The 22,875-nt window shown below is 41.0% G+C and overlaps 1 long non-coding RNA gene across 1 annotated transcript; it reads right to left on the bottom strand.

The window, feature by feature from the left end:
- Positions 1 to 17,782: 17,782 nt before the first annotated feature.
- Positions 17,783 to 22,510, bottom strand: LOC128635981 (uncharacterized). The gene is made up of 3 exons (XR_008398639.1): positions 22,398 to 22,510; positions 18,504 to 18,604; positions 17,783 to 17,910 (listed from the first exon to the last, which is right to left on the bottom strand). It is a non-coding gene; the product is annotated as an uncharacterized LOC128635981 (long non-coding RNA).
- Between the last annotated feature and the right edge of the window lie 365 nt (positions 22,511 to 22,875).

Here is a 22,875-nt window from a genome sequence, read left to right as displayed (position 1 = left end):
AAGACAGACAAATTGCAGGCGTCCTGGCAGGGCCCCTACCAGATCGTAGAGAAAAGGGGAGACACCACTTATGTGATAGCTAGCTGCCACGACAACAATCTTAGAAAGACATTCCATGTAAACATGCTCAAGGAATATTTTGAGCGACCAGAGAACGTGACGGCCGTATGTTGTTCCCCTCAGGAAGGCCCCGACAGTCTACCCATTCCAGACCTATTAGAAAAGAGTCTCCCCACAGGTATAGTGGCTCAGGTTCAGATAGGAGACCGACTTAGCCCCACTGAAAGGGAGCAGCTCAACCAACTCCTACAGTCCAAACACCTCACCTTCTCCCCGAAGCCAGGGTACACTACTTTAACCACCCACCAGGTAGATACTCCGGGACAAGCTCCCTTGCGCCAGGCTCCGTACCGAATCCCCGAAGCAGTTAGGATAGGAATGAAGAAGGAGATCGATGAGATGCTCCAACTCGGGGTAATTGAGCCCTCCGATAGTCCCTGGGCCTCCCCAGTTGTCTTGGTGCCCAAGAAAGATGGGACCACCCGGTTCTGCGTAGACTATCGGAGGCTCAATGAAAAGACCGTGACGGACGCTTACCCTATGCCCAGGGTAGACGAGCTACTCGATCGTATAGCCAGGGGAAATTACCTGACCACTATTGACCTCTGCAAAGGTTACTGGCAGATTCCCCTGGCCCCGGAGGCTATCCCCAAGTCGGCATTCATCACCCCATTCGGCTTATATCAGTTTAGGGTAATGCCGTTTGGGATGAAGAATGCCCCAGCTACATTCCAGCGCTTGGTGGATAGGCTCCTGGATGGCTTCCAGAGTTTTGCTTGCGCCTACCTGGACGACATAGCGATCCACAGTGAGTCATGGGAGGACCACTTAGCTCACATAGGAATGGTTCTGGATCAGATCCGGGCTGCTGGCCTGACTCTGAAGCCAGAAAAATGCCACTTTGGGATGGCCGAGGTACAGTACCTGGGTCACCGGGTGGGGTGTGGAAAGCAGCGACCAGAGCCGGCCAAGATAGAAGCTGTCGCCAATTGGCCCACCCCCATCACTAAGACTCAGGTCCTAGCCTTCCTGGGCACGGCAGGGTACTATAGACGGTTCGTACCAGACTACAGCACACTTGCCAAACCCCTGACTGACTTGACCAAGAAGAACTTACCTCGACAGGTCCTGTGGTCTCCCCACTGTGAAACGGCTTTCCAGGCTCTCAAAAATGCTCTAATTAATGCTCCTGTCTTGGCGGCTCCAGCCCTTAACAAACGTTTTATCGTCCACACAGATGCTTCCATGTTCGGGCTGGGAGCCGTCCTCAGCCAAGTAGGCGAAGATGGAGGGGAGCATCCAGTTGCCTACATCAGCCGGAAGCTCCTGCCCCGCGAAGTCAGCTATGCAGCGGTCGAAAAGGAGTGTTTGGCTTTGGTGTGGGCATTAAAGAAATTGACTCCCTATTTATATGGGCAGGAGTTCACTCTGGTCACCGACCATAACCCGTTGGTGTGGCTGAACCGGGTCTCTGGAGATAATGGCAGGCTATTACGTTGGAGTTTATCGTTGCAACCCTTCAATTTCACCATTACTTACAGACCTGGGAAACAGAATGGCAACGCCGACGGGTTGTCCAGACAAACCGACCTCAGCCCCGCATAACCAGCGGTCTGGACAGCCTTAGTCTGCCCCGAAAAGGGGTCAGACCGTGTCTGCCAGAGTGTTCCACAGAAAGGGAGCACTGTTACAGAAGCATTAGTTATTTTGTTGTGAAGAAACTTATTTCCCAGCAGCAATGCCTGAACCAGCCAAGCCAGCGCCTAAGAAGGGCTCCAAGAAAACTGTAACAAGTATCATTTCATAAAGGGTTAACTCTGTTCAGTTTTGAGAAAACTATTTTCTGAGGCAGGTTTCCTAGCATATTGTGTACTGTAATTAAGTTTGTGATAAGCATTCACTGCTAGGTGATAAGAAGGACTCAATTGTTTTCTTGTGTGTACTTGTTATCTGCGGTGGCCTGTCCAAGGGCTTTGTCTAAATGTGTGATGGGGGATTTTATGCTTCCCCCCCTGGGAGTGCCCTGTGTGCATGTAACCTAAATAAAAAGCAGGCTGGGCATCCCAGTCCTCAGTTCTTGGTTGTCCCTCAATCGCAGCGTTGACTCGTTTTTGTGGGCAGAAGGGTATCCTAGCTGTACTACAGCTAAGGGGGATTATTCTACATTTGCGAGACTCATATAGAATACTATGGAAAGCAGTTTCTCCCCTCTTCAGCAATAGGAATCCAGGCTACTAAGCGGTCCATCTCTCAGCGAGACTAAGGGTAACCGTAACAATGACGTCTGCTCTGACATCAAGTCCCTCGTCCTGGAATTCCCCCTCTAGAACAGGATCATCCTCCTCATCTCTGAGGAGGTCTCTGTCCACCGGGACGGCCTGCAGCATCCCAGCCCGCTGTGCAATATTATGCAGGACGCTACAGGCTACAACGATCTTAGCCACCTTCTTTGGGTTGTACTGGAGTGCTCCTCCAGAACGGTCCAGGCACCTGAATCTCATCTTCAGGAGCCCGAACATCCTTTCAACCACCGCCCTGGTTCTCTTATGAGCCCTATTGTAGCGCTCCTCAGACACATCAGTTGGGCTACGCAAGGGGGTAATGAGCCAAGGCCGGCTCATGTACCCAGAATCACCTATAAATTTAGAACAGAACATAATTCAAACAGAATACTTAAACTAGTATATTGTTGTACAAATATATTTTTTTAAAAACATAATCCATATTAAAAGTTGTCAGAAACATAAAAAAAAAAAAAAAATTTATATATAATTCTGTATCTTGCCATTTCATCTAAGACATGCTACATATGCGTATTTCTCCTAAAACAAACCTTGTGTAAAATGCTAACTACATGGTTACATTGCATTCTCTATCTGAACACTTAAGGTAAGACATGCTACATATCTGCTTTTCAATAAAACTAGACATTAGCGGAAAAAGACAATGACAGGGTTAAATTGCATGAGATAATATCTTGCCATTTCATCTAAGACATGCTACATATGCGTATTTCTCCTAAACCAAACCTTGTGTAAAATGCTAACTACATGGTTACATTGCATTCTCTATCTGAACACTTAAGGTAAGACATGCTACATATCTGCTTTTCAATAAAACTAGACATTAGCGGAAAAAGACAATGACAGCGTTAAATTGCATGAGATAATATCTTGCCATTTCATCTAAGACATGCTACATATGCGTATTTCTCCTAAAACAAACCTTGTGTAAAATGCTAACTACATGGTTACATTGCATTCTCTATATGAACACTTAAGGTAAGACATGCTACATATCTGCATTTCAATAAAACTAGACATTAGCGGAAAAAGACAATGACAGGGTTAAATTGCATGAGATAATATCTTGCCATTTCATCTAAGACATGCTACATATGCGTATTTCTCCTAAAACAAACCTTGTGTAAAATGCTAACTACATGGTTACATTGCATTCTCTATATGAACACTTAAGGTAAGACATGCTACATATCTGCATTTCAATAAAACTAGACATTAGCGGAAAAAGACAATGACAGGGTTAAATTGCATGAGATAATATCTTGCCATTTCATCTAAGACATGCTACATATGCGTATTTCTCCTAAAACAAACCTTGTGTAAAATGCTAACTACATGGTTACATTGCATTCTCTATCTGAACACTTAAGGTAAGACATGCTACATATCTGCTTTTCAATAAAACTAGACATTAGCGGAAAAAGCCAATGACAGGGTTAAATTGCATGAGATAATATCTTGCCATTTCATCTAAGACATGCTACATATGCGTATTTCTCCTAAACCAAACCTTGTGTAAAATGCTAACTACATGGTTACATTGCATTCTCTATCTGAACACTTAAGGTAAGACATGCTACATATCTGCTTTTCAATAAAACTAGACATTAGCGGAAAAAGACAATGACAGCGTTAAATTGCATGAGATAATATCTTGCCATTTCATCTAAGACATGCTACATATGCGTATTTCTCCTAAAACAAACCTTGTGTAAAATGCTAACTACATGGTTACATTGCATTCTCTATCTGAACACTTAAGGTAAGACATGCTACATATCTGCTTTTCAATAAAACTAGACATTAGCGTCGGTAAATAAGAAATGGTTACATTTAATCCTATAGCTGAACATGACGCTAACAGTTAAAAAATACAGGGGCAATTGTCAAAATAATTAACCATGTTGAGCACAAATACTCACCAACGAGATAACCAGGGGGCATTTGTCTTTCCTCAAACTGTCTCCACAGGGACGACAGAGAGAGGATGCGGGCATCATGACAAGCCCCTCCAAAATTCGCATACACATGCATAATCCTCATCCGTGCGTCACAAACATACTGCACGTTGAGGCTATGAAAATGTTTGCGATTTCTGAAGGGCAAGTCATCAATTGGAGCACGCAGCGCAATGTGGGTACAATCAATGGCTCCCAAGACATTGGGCAATTGAGCAATATCAAAGAATTCCCGCTTCAGGCGCCTCCAATCACCATCATTCTGTGGGAATCCTATGTATTGCTTACTGATACGTACCATGGCGTCCAGAAAGTTATCAAACACCACAGAGAATGTACCTTGAGCCAGGCCATGCATGTACAGTTCTCCGGATTGAAAACTCCCGGAGGCCAGGACGTATAGACAGCTTAGCATCTTACTCATGGGGGGAACAGCAGTCCTTATTTGTATACGTGGCTCCAAATGAGGTTTAAGAAGATCGTAAAGGCCAATGAGCTGTTCGCGATCGAGCCGATACTTATCAAAAACCTCAAAGTCGCTCATGTTTTCCAAGGTGGGTCTCACCCTGTAGACACGAGGACCTCGAACCAGACGACCCCTTCGTCTCGGTCTGAGCCGCCGAGGCTGCCTGATTCGACCAACAGCTAGTTCGCCAATAGCACCACCAGCAGCGTCTACCATGTCATCGTCATCCATCTTTCAAAACAGCGTAACAAGGTAAGCACTTTATCTGATGTGGATCACAAGTGATGCATTGGCCATGTTGTTTGGGGGATTTATAGTACAATTAGTCCAATGGTAGTGAGTTTGTAATGATTGCTGATTGTATTCACCTGTTGGTATGTGAGCGGCGCGAATGCTTTCACAGTGGGCGTTTTTTTGTTGTTTGCTGAAATGTTGTTTTCCCCCAATGAATCTCAATGTGAAAGTGTCAAATATCACACATACAGTGCATGTTTGTAATGTTTGCTCATATGCGTAATCAATATTTGTTAAACGCGATCTTATAGTAACAAGCACACGTCCACGCTAACATGAATGAAAGTGCATAGTTGTGTATAATGTGCATCGAATGTGATCGATCAATGTTGCTGCAATATTGTTTGTAAACGATAAAGTAACATCTGCCATCTGTAGTATTGTATCTATACGTGATTAGCTAGATGTCAATATTGTACGCGTCCCTTTCAAATCGCAATAAGAATTCAGAACTTCCCGTCTGCCATCTGTAGTATTGTGTATATAAGTGATTGCCGAGCTGTCAATATTGTACGTGTCCCTTTAAAATCGCAATAATAATTCCGAACTTCCGGCTGTCATCTGTAGTATTGTATATATAAGTGATTGCCGAGATGTCAATATTGTATGCGTCCCTTTCAAATCGCAATAAGAATTCAGAACTTCCCGTCTGTCATCTGTAGTATTGTATATATAAGTGATTGCCGAGCTGTCAATATTGTATGCGTCCCTTTCAAATCGCACTAATACTGAATAACTTCCGGCTGTCATCTGTAGTATTGTATATATAAGTGATTGCCGAGCTGTCAATATTGTATGCGTCCCTTTCAAATCGCACTAATACTGAATAACTTCCGGCTGTCATCTGTAGTATTGTATATATAAGTGATTTCCGAGCAGTCAATATTGTATGCGTCCCTTTCAAATCGCACTAATACTGAAGAACTTCCGGCTGTCATCTGTAGTATTATATATATAAGTGATTGCCGAGCAGTCAATATTGTATGCGTCCCTTTCAAATCGCACTAATACTGAATAACTTCCGGCTGTCATCTGTAGTATTGTATATATAATTGATTTGCGATCTGACAATATTTCTTAATTGTCCCATTGAAATCTCCATAATAATGTTGTTCAAAAGTGTGGTTTACGTATATGTTGTATTGTAGTATTGAGTGTTAAAGTTCCTAAAGGGGCGGTACAGTGGTGAATCTGTGATGTGTATGGTTGAATCTTCTAATGACGTCATGATATTATTAACCTGCCTATGTAGTTGTGAAATCCTCATTGTGTTGTTGTATTGTGCTACATTGTTATTGTGTGCTGAATAAAATCTAAATGTGTGCTTTGTGGTTGCGTGATGGGTGATGCGTGTTATGTACATGTACGTATATATTGTGATTGTGTCCCACATATGCTGACTTCTATATAGCGGTGTGGCATTGTTGTTCCTTCCCATAAAGTGACATCTGTAATCTGGTGTAATGATGTTCGTGTTGTACGTAATTCCTAATGGTTTCTGGTGATGGAATCATGATGTTACAAGTACAGTCAAATCCATATGTTGTGTTTTGTGATTCCTGTAGAGAATGTAATGTGTTTGTCCCCCATCATTTGAATGCACATGTATGAGTGAATGTTAAAAGTAATATATGTGCATCCATGAGTGATTATGTGTTAAGCCTATGTAGATATGCAGTTGCTGCAAGCATATGAGTTGAATAACTGAAATGCAATAATAAAGGTAAATGAGAGATGTTTCCCATTGTGTAGTGTTTGGGAATCCGGAAATGTGTATTGAATTTTTTTTTAATTGTAAATGTAATTTTATTGAAATAATAATGTGTTACTAGTGATGTGGATTTGTAGTTGATGTAATCTAAAAGTGTGAAAAATATTTATGGTGTGGTGAATATTTAATAATTAAAAACCATAAGTCCACCATAGGGAAATAGTCATTTCTTTATCTATTTATCATAGCTGGGTCTAACGCATGAAATCATGTCTTTTCTAGCGCTGGTATTTGGAGTTTTTCAGTCTACGCTATTTGCGTGCGTTAGGGAAATGAGGGTTTCGCGTGCACGAGCACGTCTTCCCAATAGAAGTCAATGGAGGCTCAAAAGATTTCTAATTTTTTTTTCTAAGACTGGTTTTCCTCGTAAAGTGAGTGACGTCATGATCTTGTGTGAAAAAGTCGCTAAATCGTGTTCTTTTTGTAATAAATAAATATTTTGTGTATGTCATGTGGTGTATATTGTTTGTATGCATCGATGAGTGTATGTTTGTGATAATGTTATTCGTTAGATGTAGGTATATGAGGGTCTTTTCCCGTATGTCCATGTAAGTCAATGGGAAAATGGATTTGTGTGGATTTTTTTCAAACACCAGAGATCTCGCAACTTTAATCCTTTGTATTTTAATGAAAAAAAATAAAATATGAAAAATAAAGATAGTGTCGTGTTTGTATGAGTGTAAGTGTACTTTGTGTAATATTTGTTTTGTGATTCGTGGATGTTTTTTTTGTCGGTATATGTTTACTACTGGGTCTGAGGTGGCGGTAGAAAGGTGAGCGTTAGGTGTATTTTGAGTGGCGGTAAATAAACTCTAAATACCGGAGTGCGTAAGAAACCCGCGTTGGGAGCCTCTAACGCTGGTTTTGACGGCTACCGCCGAACTCTAAATCTAGGCCATAGTTTACACTGAAAACAATGAGTTGTGACAACAGTAATAAACGGTTAGGCTTTCCAACATATATGGTAATAAGAAAACAGACAGTACCTTTAGTTCCTTTTAGGTAGCTAGAGTCCCAGGGAAGGATTATGGGCTATTAGGTGGATAGCAGACAGCGGAATAGGAGAGAGCGGTTCCGGCGTTGATCCGATAGTGCTGCAGGGGGAGAGAGACAAGCTTACTGCACTGTGGCCGTAGCTGATGACGTAGCCGGCGGTTTCACAGAGTTCTGTAACACTTCCAAATAACAGATGCCGGCAATAGCGTAGCGGTTGCAGAGTGGATGCTGTAATCTCTTGATTCGAAACTTTATGGATAAACAGGAACCTGATAGCTGCAAGTAGAAAAGTCACAAAGTAAGTGTAAACCACTTAGGGCTGACAGAGAATGGAAATCGTATAGAGACTTCAATTAACCAGCAATGGACTGCTGGGAGGAAGTTCCTTATAAAGGAGGAAGGTGATGATCCTTAAAGGTACAGTAAAATAGATTCAGAGCGAGGAACCTTACACAACCAAACATACGTTCTGGGACCCATGGTAACTATGTTGTGTTAAGTAGTACTATTCTTAGCATTTTCATCCCTGTAACTCCCCCTATCGGGGGAGGTCTATATGGCCTACATGATTACCCTGACAAAGTATAACAACAAAACATGCAGTCTGGGACCCATGGTGGTACTGGTATAACTATTTTTTCTTAAGTATTACTATTCTTCACAGTTTAATCCCTGTGATTGGTCTGTCCTCCTACTTCAAATTTGTCAAAAACACAAGTGGCTGTCTCAAAACAGTCCGGACAGAAGATAGATAGATAGGATAGATAGATAGATAGATATACATAGATTGATAGTTAGATAGAATTGATAGAAGATAAATAGATACATTTGTTAGATATATAACTACCCTGACAAAGTATAATAATTAAACATGCGGTCTGGGACCCATGGTAACTAGGTTGTGTAAAGTAGTACTATTCTTAGCACTTTCATCCCTGTAACTCCTCCTATTGGGGGAGGTCTATATGGCCTGCATGATTACCATGACAAAGTATAACAACAAGACACGCGGTCTGGGACCCATGGTAACTAGGTTGTGTTAAGTAGTACTTTTCTAAGCACTTTAATCCCTGTTACTCCCCCTACCGGGGGAGGTCTACATGGCCTGCATGATTACCTTACCAAAATATAACAATAAGACATGCGGTCTGGGAACTAGTGTTAACTAGGTTGTGTTAAGTAGTACTATTCTTAGCACTTTAATCCCTGTTACTCCCCCTATCAAGGGAGGTCTATATGGCCTGCATGATTACCCTGACAAAGTATAACAACCAAACATGCGGTCTGGGACCCATGGTGGTTCTGGTATAACTAGTTTTTCTTAAGTATTACTATTCTTAGCAGTTTAATCCCTGTGATTGGTCTGTCCTCCTACTTCAAATTTGTCAAAAACTCAATTGGCTGTCTCAAAACAGTCCGGACACAAGATAGATAGATAGATAGATAGATAGATAGATAGATAGATAGGATAGATAGATATACATAGATTGATAGTTAGATAGAATCGATAGAAGATAAATAGATAGATTTGTTAGATATATAATTACCCTGACAACGTATAATAATTAAACATGCGGTCTGGGACCCATGGTAACTAGGTTGTGTTTTAAGTAGTACTATTCTGAGCACTTTAATCCCTGTAACTCCCCCTATCGGGGGAGGTCTATACGGCCTGCATGACTACCCTTACAAAATATAATAATAAGACATATGCTCTGGGACCCATGGTAAGGTTGTGTTAAGTAGTACTGTTCTTAGCACTTTAATCCCTGTAACTCCCCCTACCGGGGGAGATCTATATGAGTAAAAATGTTACAGAGCGTGGGATAAGTATAGAAGTGTGATCACATGAACTCCCCACATACACCGTGTGAACACTTTTCACTAATCCGGTAAAGGTTAAAAGTACACAAGTGAGAGTCATTTACTGGGAGGACACCCTCCAGACGTTCCCCACAGAAACAATGGCGGTAAGGGTCTGGAACTGGAGACAAGTTATGCACCACTGGCCTTTCATGTGCAAAAAGTGTAATGTGTATAATAGGACTCGTACCTGTAAACCTCCGGAACGTACCAGGCAGAAGTAGGGGCTGACTGCAGATCCGTCGTATCGCTTCAATACATAGTGCCTCTTTTTCCTTCGGGGTATTTCAGCTGAGTCCTATACCCGCCCTTGCTGGCGGCTGCTTCAATTTCCAATCCTCCTCTCGTTTAAGAAACCTGGGCTGTGTGTGCAATACGGTGACCACCTCCGGTCCGTGCTCACTCAGTAGGCCTTAGACATAAGCGAGAACAAAAACAGAAATAGAGGAGCATAGACCAGGTGGTATGCAGGTAAACGATTTATTTCAAGTTAGCGCCGTAGCGCGGCATGAGTGAAGTCAAATATAACAAATACACAAAAAATAAGAATGCTAGCAACTAGTGCGATTTCTGTCTAGTGATAATTAAATAATTATATGCGTGCATCTGTACTGTGTTTACTAAAAATGTTACTAAAAATGTTGTTCAATGCTCCTTTTTGATTGGTAATATGGAGCTGACGTAATTTATAGCATTCCATTGGTCAGGAGAAGAAAAAGGGTGTGTACCCACTGACCAATGGGAGCCAGGGCTGGTGGTTTTATAGTGCACAATGTACTATTTTAAAACAGGTAATGAGTAAGGCTACACGCTGAAACGCGTTTACCTGATATTTTCCAGCCCCTCTGTGTATATAGATTTTTGCCGTGTTTAACCCGGGGTGTTTATCCCCTCCACATTTTTTGTGTATTTGTTATATTCGACTTCACTCATGCCGCGCTACGGCGCTAACTTGAAATAAATCGTTTACCTGCATACCACCTGGTCTATGCTCCTCTATTTCTGTTTTTGTTCTCGGAGATCTATATGGCCTGCATGACTACCCTTACAAAATATAATAATAAGACATATGCTCTGGGACCCATGGTAAGGTTGTGTTAAGTAGTACTGTTCTTAGCATTTTAATACCTGTTACTCACCCTATCGGCAGGGCCGGATTGGGCAGCCGGGATACCGGGAAAAATCCCGGTGGGCCGCCGGCCAGAAGCTCAGCTGGGCTGGTGGCATGGCTGCTGTATTATTGCAGCTTATTGCTATTGCTCAGCTCTAATTTCTTGTTGCGAACTTGCGATTAGCATCTGATCCGTGTAAGTTATTATTTTTATTATACTACTTGTGTTACTTGTGTTACGTGTACTGTTAACCTCTGCCCAGCTGCCCGCTACCAGCACCATATGATGATGTGACATTATGTGTGGAGGGAGCCTCAGAGCGGCTGCGTGTGTTGCGTCATCATCAGTCACTGCTGTCAGTCACTCAGTGTATCAGTTAGCACGTGGGGTCATGTGTAAGTTCAGACGACATCGACTACTGACACTGTGGGAGCAGTCTGAGTCTGAAGAGACAGAGTGAGTCAAGACTTGAGACCTCACCTCACCTGACCGTAGTGTCTAGAGACGCTGAGTGACTGGTGACTGCTGTGAGCAAACTTCAGGATGGCGGGCGGGCGGCCGGCAACACTAGAGTCTGAGACTTCACTGAAGTACTGTAAGTAAGTTACTAAGTTGTAACTTGGTAATTTTATTTTTTTATTTGCCAAAATGAATGGGCACTGGCAGTGGGCACTGGGGGCAGGCAGCCAGCAGTTACGCCGCACGCAGACACAGCAGGCCAGCAATGGGTGGCTATGGCAGCAAAAAAGCAAGCAGAGCAGGCTGAGCAGCAGTGCAACACTGGTCTGACTGACTGTCCTGATTGAGCAGTGCACTGCAGAGAGGCAAATCACAATCGTGATGTGTGCTGCGTGCATGGGTGAACACTCAGCCTTATCCCCAGCCTCAGACTGAGGACTCTTCCTGCTCAGAGCAAGTCTGCTTGCTTGTATACTGCTTCAGTTGTTTTACATTCTTCCCTGAGAAGAGACTTTAATTGTTTGTGTTTTCCAAATGAGCAGCCAGACAGTCTTTTTTTTTGTGACAAAAAATAAATCAATTTTATATATATATATATATAGGCAACATTAGAGAGCATGTTGAGTTATTGTTCTCTGTTGTTTTTTAAAACATGTGTGTATGTATGTCATGTCATGTGTCTGTATGTATATATGTATGTATATGTGTTTGTGTATATGTATGCTATGTGTCTGTATGCATATATGTATGTATGTATTTGTGTATATGTATGCTGTGTCTGTATGTATATATGTATGTATATGTGTTTGTGTATATGTATGCTATGTGTCTGTATGTATATATGTATGTATATGTGTATATGTATGCTATGTGTCTGTATGTATATATGTATGTATATGTGTTTGTGTATATGTATGCTATGTGTCTGTATGTATATATGTATGTATGTATTTGTGTATATGTATGCTATGTGTCTGTATGTATATATGTATGTATATGTGTTTGTGTATATGTATGCTATGTGTCTGTATGTCTATATGTATGTATATGTGTTTGTGTATATGTATGCTATGTGTCTGTATGTCTATATGTATGTATATGTGTTTGTGTAATGTATGCTATGTGTCTGTATGCATATATGTATGTATGTATTTGTGTATATGTATGCTATGTGTCTGTATGTATATATGTATGTATATGTGTTTGTGTATATGTATGCTATGTGTCTGTATGTATATATGTATGTATATGTGTATATGTATGCTATGTGTCTGTATGTATATATGTATGTATGTATTTGTGTTTGTGTATATGTATGCTATGTGTCTGTATGTATATATGTATGCATATGTGTGTGTAAATGTATGCTATGTGTCTGTATGTATATATGTATGTATATGTGTTTGTGTATATGTATGCTATGTGTCTGTATGTCTATATGTATGTATATGTGTTTGTGTATATGTATGCTATGTGTCTGTATGTCTATATGTATGTATATGTGTTTGTGTGTATGTATGCTATGTGTCTGTATGTCTATATGTATATGTTTGTGTGTAGTATGCTATGTGTCTGTGTGTCTATATGTATGTATATGTGTCTGTGTGTCTATATGTATGTATATGTGTGTATGTATGCTATGTGTCTGTGTGTCTATATGTATGTATATGTGTGTATGTATGCTATGTGTCTGTGTGTCTATATGTATGTGTTTGTGTGTATGTATGCTATGTGTCTGTGTGTCTATATGTATGTATATGTGTGTATGTATGCTATGTGTCTGTGTGTCTATATGTGTGTGTGATATGTATTTGCTAAATTATGATGAGGCAAAAAAGTATTAAAAGCTTATGATACTTATTTGTGGTGATTTCACATATGCCATACAAAATGTTGCTAGATTACCAAAAAGATGTCAGTGCAACTTCTCGGATTTGTAAAAACAATTATATAATAACAAGCAAAGCTAAACATTGCTGAATGGTATAAGTGTTTTCTTTGTGTAAATGAGCAATTGGTATAAACTGTTTTTCCTTTTGGTTTAAGATGTTTGTTCAAAGGTTAACATTCTGGGTCTGTTTATATTCTGCAGCCAAATTGTGGCATAGGCTGTAATTTTCACCCATCAAGCAAAACATACACAGCCTTACTCATCCTGTGTACAGAATGGTATAAGCCATTGCAGACGTAAATATTAAAGGGATATTTTGCACTATTGCTTGCCTATACTTGTCTGTTTAACCTTTAAAAAAAGCCAAAAAAAAAAATTAAAATCATGTTCAGATTGGCAAATCATGAGCTGAACACAGCTATGCAAATATGCCGCCCCTTATTGGCTCAGTAGCTGTGTTCGGCTCTGGACCAATATTCCACTGCTGCACCAGAGCTCACTGAACATATGTGTTTAACTCCTTTGCAAGGTTGAACATCTAGATAAAATCAAGCAATATAGCAATAAATAAGTACTGTGTAAATAAATGCCACTAAAATAAGGTACATTCTATGCACTCGACGAATTATAGGGCTGGTCTTCAATTTTTCCAGGGCTGCTTTTTATTCCCAGTCCGGCCCTGCCTATCGGGGGAGGTCTATATGGCCTGCCTGATTACCCTTACAAAATATAATAACAAGACATGCAGTCTGGGACCCATGGTAACTAGGTTGTGTTAAGTAGTACTGTTCTTAGCATTTTAATACCTGTTACTCACCCTATCGGGGGAGGTCTATATGGCCTGCCTGATTACCCTGACAAAATATAATAATAAGACATATTCTCTGGGACCCATGGTAAGGTTGTGTTAAGTAGTACTGTTCTTAGCATTTTAATACCTGTTACTCACCCTATCGGGGGAGGTCTATATGGCCTGCCTGATTACCCTGACAAAATATAATAATAAGACATGCGGTCTGGGACCCATGGTAACTAGCTTGTGTTTTAAGTAGTACTATTCTTAGCACTTTAATCCCTGTAACTACCCCTACTGGGGGAGGTCTATACGGCCTGCATGACTACCCTTACAAAATATAATAATAAGACATATGCTCTGGGACCCATGGTAAGGTTGTGTTAAGTAGTACTGTTCTTAGCACTTTAATCCCTGTAACTCCTCCTACAGGGGGAGGTCTATACGGCCTGCATGACTACCCTTACAAAATATAATAATAAGACATATGCTCTGGGACCCATGGTAAGGTTGTGTTAAGTAGTACTGTTCTTAGCATTTTGATACCTGTTACTCACCCTATCGGGGGAGGTCTATATGGCCTGCCTGATTACCCTTACAAAATATAATAACAAGACATGCGGTCTGGGACCCATTATAAGGTTGTGTTAAGTAGTACTGTTCTTATTCCTTTAATACCTGTTACAACACCTAATGGTGGGAGGTCTATATGGCCTCCATGATTAGCCGCACCAAACAAAAAAACAAGACATGCGGTCTTAGACTAAGACCCACGGCTAACTCGGTTGTGTAAAGTAGTACTATTCTTAGCACTTTCATCCCTGTTACTTCCAGGCCTCTCGGGGGAGGTCTACATGGCCATCATGATTATCCTAAAAAAGTACAACAATAAAACCTGGGCTCTTGAAACCCTGTTAATTAGGTTTATTTTGGTAGTACTGTTCTTATTAGTTTAATACCTGTTACAACACCTAATGGTGGGAGGTCTATATGGCCTGCATGATTAGCCGCACCAAACAAAAAAGACATGCGGTCTTGGACTAAGACCTATTCTTAGCACTTTCATCCCTGTTACTTCCACACCTCTCGGGGGCAGTCTACATGGCCATCATGATTATCCTAACAAAGTACAACAATGAAACCTGGGCTCTTGAAACCCTGTTAATTAGGTTTATTTCGGTAGTACTGTTCTTATTAGTTTAATACCTGTTACAACACCTAATGTGGGAGGTCTATATGGCCTGCATGATTAGCCGCACCAAACAAAAAAACAAGACATGCGGTCTTGGACTAAGACCCATGGCTAACTCGGTTGTGTAAAGTAGTACTATTCTTAGCACTTTCATCCCTGTTACTTCCAGGCCTCTCGGGGGAGGTCTACATGGCCATCATGATTAGCCTAACAAAGTACAACAATGAAACCTGGGCTCTTGAAACCCTGTTAATTAGGTTTATTTCAGTAGTACCAGTGACGTGCATTCATTAGAGGCAGGTGAGGCAGTGCCTCCCCTGACCAATGTGGGAATTACATCTAGTTTTTAATAATAAAAAAAAATAAAAAAAAATGTTTTTTTTTTTCTTATTTTTTTTTTTTAACATATGAAAGGTGACCCCCCCTACCCCCCCACCCCTCCACCAAATTATGCTTCTTACAATTTTATTTTTTCCGTTTCCTCCGTAATTACTATTGCATTCATATTGCGCAAGAAGGTAAGAGGCCAGCTGTCCTTCCATTGCGCAATATGAATCTAATAGTCTGTTATGTTATGGGCTGCTTTAGAGACTGCCACCCAGTGGGGAATAATAACTAATGCAGCAGTCTCTAATGCAGCCCATAACTGCTCCCACCGGAGGCTAGCCTCGGGAGCCCTGCCTGCCCGGCCGCTCAGCCAATCAGGCATCAGTATGTCTGAGTCTCTAGGCTGAGTTGCCGGGCGGGAAATTGTTGCGCAGCCGCATTGGTGGTCAGGTTGATGCGCAGTCAGTGTCACGTGCGACCGGCGTCAGAGCAGAGATTGAAGACGACGGACCGGACGTGCTGCTGCAGTTCTCCCAGTCTCTGTCTCAGAGCGTGACCTAGGCCAGCCCAGTTGTTTGGAGGAGTCTCAGGAGTGAGTCGGTCGGTGACGGTCAGGAGCGGAGCAGGAGTGTTCTGTGTTGGAGTCAGGAGGTGTCACTGTCAGCCGGAGGACTGGAGCCTGGAGGTGGAGGACTAGGAGCCCAGCCGGAGCGTAGCTACTAGCCAGGAGGTAGGTGAGGGCTGTCGGCTGAGCTCAATGCAGCAGTCAGTGAAATTGCTATTGCTCTTGTGGCTGGCTGGTCAGGAGGACTCAGGAGGTGTGAGGGTGACAGTTCAGACGACCGTCGGTCAGTGCCAGTGAGTGGTGGGTTGGGTGGCTAATAACAGGAGTGTACTACTCCTCCTGTTATTAGCCACCCGACCCACCACTCACTGGCACTGACCGACGGTCGTCTGAGTGACCTGTCACCCTCACCTCCTCCTGAGTCCTGACCAGCCACAGTAACTGTAACAGAGAGGCAGAGTCCTCCAGTCCAGACCCAGTGAGACTGTGTGTTTTACTGTTGTTGTCTCACTCACCGCTCACGAGGACTGGACTGGAGTGTTAAGAGCTTTTTAAGCTGCTTAGTTTTTTCAGTTAACTTTTACTAAGTGCGCAACGCTGCCATGACTGTCACAGTGACAGTCATGGCGGCGTTGCGCACTTAGTCTCTGATGATTCCGATGATCACAGGCTCGCCTCACACAGCTTCCTTTGAAGTTTATTTACTTGAGTCTCGAGAACACTTAAAGAATTTCTCTCCTCCAATACCTCCATAATATCATAATTCAGGCTCTTCCACTCCCTTCCTTTTCCTCATCAAACTTGGAAGACAAGTGATGAGGAAAAGGAATGGAGTGGAAGAGCCTTGAAGTAGGTGATATTATGGAGGTATTGGAGGAGAGAAGTTCTTGAATTTCAAGTAAATAAACTTCCAAGGAAGCTGGAATGGAAAGAAGCTGAGTCAGAGTCCACAATTGCGGTAATTGACCAGGCAGCACAGCCGCAGTTTCCGGCTTCCAGGCCAGCAGGCTGCTGCAGGATTCCCTATCATTCTCCTTTTGTGTTGTTTTTCCCTTTTCCTCCCCCATTTATATATGCTCTCTGTGTATCTAACTATCTCTCCTTTTATCCCCCTCCTAACCCAAACGTCCAATGTCATGTTTCATCTGCTCCCACCTTCCACACTTCACTGCTTTTGCACTTTTTAATCTTTGCAGGTCCACACAGTAGCTTGTTATCTTTTACTCTGAAATGTCTGTATTCTTTCAGTTACCCCTCTGCTCAGACCAATCCCTCCCCTCTCTAGTCAATCATATTTCCACCACTAACTCCTATAATATGCTTGTTAGTTTTGCTATTATCTTATTGACCCTTATTGCTTAACTTGTTCTCTTTGGGCATACCATTTTCTATACTTCCCATTTCCCTTTACTTTAAGATACTGTTACCTTTACTGTTAAAATTTATTGTAAATTTCTACAACTCCTTTTCACTATCCCTTTCCCACTTCCCACTCTCTCTTTGAATATTGCCCTCTTACCTTTCAAACACACTTATCTCCAAGCCACTCTTACTCCTCTCCCTGCTTTTACACGTCCTACATACTACTTTATTATTCCTTCTAGTCACCTTCATTCCAAGTTTCTCAGCCCCTTTCCACAACTACTCCCTCCAGGCTAACCCCAAGAGAATATATATATATACACACACATTAATTAGCCAATTGACTCAAAGGGATTTAAACATACCATTGAAATAACTGGGTGCAATTGTGTCTCCTCCACCAAACAGAAGAGAATCACTTTTAAAGCTCAGTGGGTCTATCTGACTGTCCCAAGAGTGGACCCCTGAACTTAAGGTATCCCAAGTAATCCCAGAGTCCTGTAGACAGAGGTAAGAGATTGAAGGATGGTAACAGTAGAGAGTAATACAGGCAACCTAAGTATAAATAACATACACTTAAGTTGTGTTTCTATACAACATCACTCCAGTCACTTGTGTAGAATTAACAGCTTTTAAAGGTTCATTCAAAGGCTAATTAATAGATATGGACACAAGCTCTAAACAGGCTGTCTGCTACTTGAAACTGCTTAGCCCTTCAACAAAAGACCATGCAACGATAAGCAGCATCAGCGTGGAGCCTCAACACTGAAAGGGGTAGTAGGAATGTGCTAAAAAAAAAAGATTGGAGAAAAGGGCTGAAACACAGGGAACAAATATGAGAAGGGAGATGAGATAATGAGAGAAATCCAATCAGCAGTGCTAGTCACATGACTCAGATGTGTAACTAGCACTACTTATCGTATCAGCAACGCTGCTCAGGACCAGCAATGGTCTGCGGGTCCTGAGTTGTACTTCTACTGGGCGGGGGTTAAGTACACAGTAGTGCCGGGTTGATAGTCTTAAAATGACATGCTCTAATGAATAAGAGAATGTCATTTTTCCACTATTATGGTTTTTTTAACATTTCTCACCTTGCTGGTCTTTGGTTCCATACTGTTCTCACTCAGACAGTGTAACATGTGTTCCTGATCCTCCAGTGAATATGGGTGGGAAAGGCTCTCCATAAACAAATCTGCAAGTAACAGCAGTGGTTTATTGTGAGTATAAACTGGCCTAACTGAATTGTTGCTCTACAGTCAGACAGGAACTGAGTGACATCCCAGCCCAGGCGCACTCGTAATTAGCCATTGTCATATATCACCCCCCCATGGTCTGCCGCTGCCGCTCTACTGTGACTGAGTGTCAAGTCTAGAGGAGATTAGAAGAATTGAGAGACTGTGAGACAGACAGTCACAGCGCACACACAGTCACAGTGTCAGTGAAAGAGAGACTAAGGGAATAAGCTTTAGTTTAGACTCTGGACACAGAGACAGGTAGGTTATGGTATTATTGTATTATTGAAAAATAATAGTTTATACTGACACAGACAGGCAGCAGCCTCATCCTCTAATACATTCCTCACTCATAGGAATACTTTACTAGGAGGTTCTTTATTATAAAAGTAATTTTATAAAATGATGCATCATTTCACACAAAAAGTGACAGTCCACTTCCATGATGTTCCAACAGTTCCATCCATCATTAGGTAATGATTCCTTCCTTCTATTCAATATATTTAGTCTGTTGCACAATTTTTTTATTCTCCTTTAAAAAATTGGCATAAAAATACCTTTTTTATTTTTATGCCAAGTTTTTAAAGGAGAATAAAAAAATTGTGCAACAGACTAAATATATTGAATAGAAGGAAGGAATCATTACCTAATGATGGATGGAACTGTTGGAACATCATGGAAGTGGACTGTCACTTTTTGTGTGAAATGATGCATCATTTTATAAAATTACTTTTATAATAAAGAACCTCCTAGTAAAGTATTCCTATGAGTGAGTGAGTCATGTATTAGAGGATGAGGCTGCTGCCTGTCTGTGTCAGTATAAACTATTATTTTTAAATAATACAATAATACCATAACCTACCTGTCTCTGTGTCCAGAGTCTAAACTAAAGCTTATTCCCTTAGTCTCTCTTTCACTGACACTGTGACTGTGTGTGCGCTGTCTGTCTCACAGTCTCTCAATTCTTCTAATCTCCTCTAGACACAGTGTGATCCTGACGCTAACTAATGGTAAGGGCATGAGCTTTAAAATGACTAAGTAAGTTGAACATCAATAGTTTGCCAGGGCTGTACTGCTGTAAAGCAAAAAAAGCTTTATTGGTCAATGCATAGACAAAGCCTGTGTACACAGTGCGCAGAGAATACTTACTCTGTGTGTTTGTACTTAGATCTGCTCCTCTGATGCCCTGCATGTAGATCTAAACAGCCTTGTCTGGCATGCTATCAACCTTGTTATGTCCCTTTAATGAATGGTCTCCATGCAATAACATGGAAGATGATGAGACTGGGAACTTTGGATAGGCTGTTAGTGAATCAAATCTGTCTCTCTTGAAGAAGTGCAGAATTGGGTAGTAGGAGTTATATTAAAAGAGGTCTCATAGGCTGAAGTTGGACATTCTGGATATAACGGCATACATATCAGTGAGTTCAATTTAAATCATCTGTTTTTAATTTTGGGCTTTACATTGCATTAAGACACATATGCTCAGCCTGTGATCGGAATCATCAGAGACTCATGTCATCAAAATTGCAAAATATACCTGCTTGAATGTGTGTGTGGGAACAACAAGGTGACCTTATTAACACTATGAAATGGGGGAAAATAAATTAAAACATAACTTTTAATAATATGCAGATAATATCTGCATATGAAAAGTAATGTTTTAATTTTTTTTTTCCTCTTTCATATAGTGTTAATAATGTCACCTTGTTCCCACATACATATTCTTAATATGGCTTGAATATGTGTGTGGGAACAAGGTGACCTTATTAACACTGTATGAAAGTGGGGAAAAATAATGTAAAACATAACTTTTAATATGCAGTTCTCCCTCTCAGCGTGACCTAGGCCAGCCCAGTTGTGTGAGGAGTGAGTCGGTGACGGTCAGGAGGAGTCGGAGTGGACTGTCTGTGTTCTGTTGTGGAGTCGTGTGGAGCAGGAGTCAGTCGTGTCAGGTGTCAGCCGGAGTTGGACGTCAGGAGGACTAGGAGCCCAGCCGGAGCATAGCTACTAGCCAGGTAGGTGAGCTGAGGGCTGAGCTGAATCAATTCAAATCAATGCAGCAGTGAAATTGCTAGCTTGCTTGACTGTTGACTCTAGTGGCTGGTCAGGACTCAGGAGGTGGTGACAGGTCAGACCGTCGGTCAGTGCCAGTGAGTGGTGGGTGGGGTGGCTAACAGTACAGTAACAGAGAGGCAGAGTCCTCCAGACCCAGTGAGAGTAGTGTTACTGTGTGTTGTTGTTTAGTCAGTGTTAGAGATCATGACTCACTCACGAGGACTGGAGTGCTAAGAGCTTTAAGCTGCTTAGCTGCCGCTGCCTTAGTTTTTTAAGTTAGTTTACTAAGTGCGCAACGCCGCCATGACTGTCACAGTGACAGTCATGGCGGCGTTGCGCACTTAGTGTCTCTGATGATTCCGATCACAGGCTCGCCTCACACAGCTTCCTTGGAAGTTTATTTACTTGAGAACTTCAAGAACTTCTCTCCTCCAATACCTCCATAATATCACCTACTTCAAGGCTCTTCCACTCCCTTCCTTTTCCTCATTACTTGTCTTCCAAGTTCTATGGAACTTGGAAGACAAGTGATGAGGAAAAGGAAGGACGTAGCAAAATTGCAAAATATACCTGCTTGAATGTGTGTGTGGGAACAACAAGGTGACCTTATTAACACTATGAAATGGGGGAAAATAAATTAAAACATAACTTTTAATAATATGCAGATAATATCTGCATATGAAAAGTAATGTTTTAATGTTTTTTTTCCTCTTTCATATAGTGTTAATAATGTCACCTTGTTCCCACATACATATTCTTAATATGGCTTGAATATGTGTGTGGGAACAAGGTGACCTTATTAACACTGTATGAAAGTGGGGAAAAATAATGTAAAACATAACTTTTAATATGCAGATAAAGATTAAAACTGGAATCACTTTATTAAAAACACACTTAGGATTTCTCATTAGGTATGTACTGTTGCATAGTAAAGGTAATAGTGTGCTTTAGGTGCTTGGTTAAATCACATAAAACTGACGTATTGCCATTTGGGTATAGCAAGTTAAGGTAAATAACCTGTACAAATAACCTAAGAATGTCTAAATAGCAGAATTGACATTGACATTTCTGCTATTTAGACATTCTCATGTTATTTACATAAAATTGCTATACCCAAATGGCAATACGTCAGTTTTATGTTATTTAACCAAGCACCTAAAGCACACTATTACCTTTACTATGCAACAGTACTTACCTAATGAGAAATCCAAAGTGTGTTTTTAATAAAGTGATTCCAGTTTTAATCTTTATCTGCATATTAAGTTATGTTTTAATTTATTCCCCCCCCCCCCCTTTCATATAGTGTTAATAAGGTCACCTTGTTCCCACACATATTCAAGGTATATTTGAAATTTTGAGACCTCCTCATTTTTTACTTAAAGGGACATTAAGCCACAAAATTTACTTTCATGATTCAGATAGAAAATACGATTTTAAACAACATTCCTATTTACTTCTATTATCTAATTTGCTTCATTCTTTTGTTAAAGAAATAGCAATACACATGGGTGAGCCAATCACATGAGGCAGCTAAGTGCAGATACCAATCAGAAGCTACTGAGCCTATCTAGATATACTTTTCAGGAAAGAATATCAAGAGAATGAAGCAAATTAGATAATAGAAGTAAATTAGAAAGTTATTAAAATGGTATTCTCCATCTGAGTCCTGAAAGAAAAAAAATGGGTTCAATGTACCTTTAATCCCATGAGTGCTGTTAATGTAGTCCTTCCAATGTGTGTTTTATCTGACTGTTCTGTTCTGCTCTTTTCATGCTACGGAGAATAATGATACACGCATGAGGCCATAAGCATACAAAACAGCAAAGTCATTTTCAGAAGAGCTTGAGCTAAAAAAAATAAATAAATAAAAATCAATTTGTGCCAGTTTAGCATGTTTATATATAGACCCTCCCCATAGTGTTAATCAGTCACTTTAACAATGATTACCAATACAGCTCTGCAACTTCTGCAAGTACATTATGGCCCTGCAAAAAATACGCATGCAGCCCCCATCTGCTCTACCTACAGAAGATCATGCAATGCATGATAAACATGGCTATTATTTACAATGTGACACTCCCATTGAGGTGAAGCAAACGTACAGTTGTTAAAAACAAAAAACTATACAATTGAGACATTATCTGTAAAAGATCCACCCTGTACATCAGTCTTT

The sequence above is a fragment of the Bombina bombina genome, chromosome 7 (genome assembly GCF_027579735.1).
Source record: "Bombina bombina isolate aBomBom1 chromosome 7, aBomBom1.pri, whole genome shotgun sequence".
Classification (NCBI taxonomy): domain Eukaryota; kingdom Metazoa; phylum Chordata; class Amphibia; order Anura; family Bombinatoridae; genus Bombina; species Bombina bombina.
Note: the sequence above shows the minus strand (reverse complement) of the source record. Positions and strands in the feature narration are given on the sequence as shown.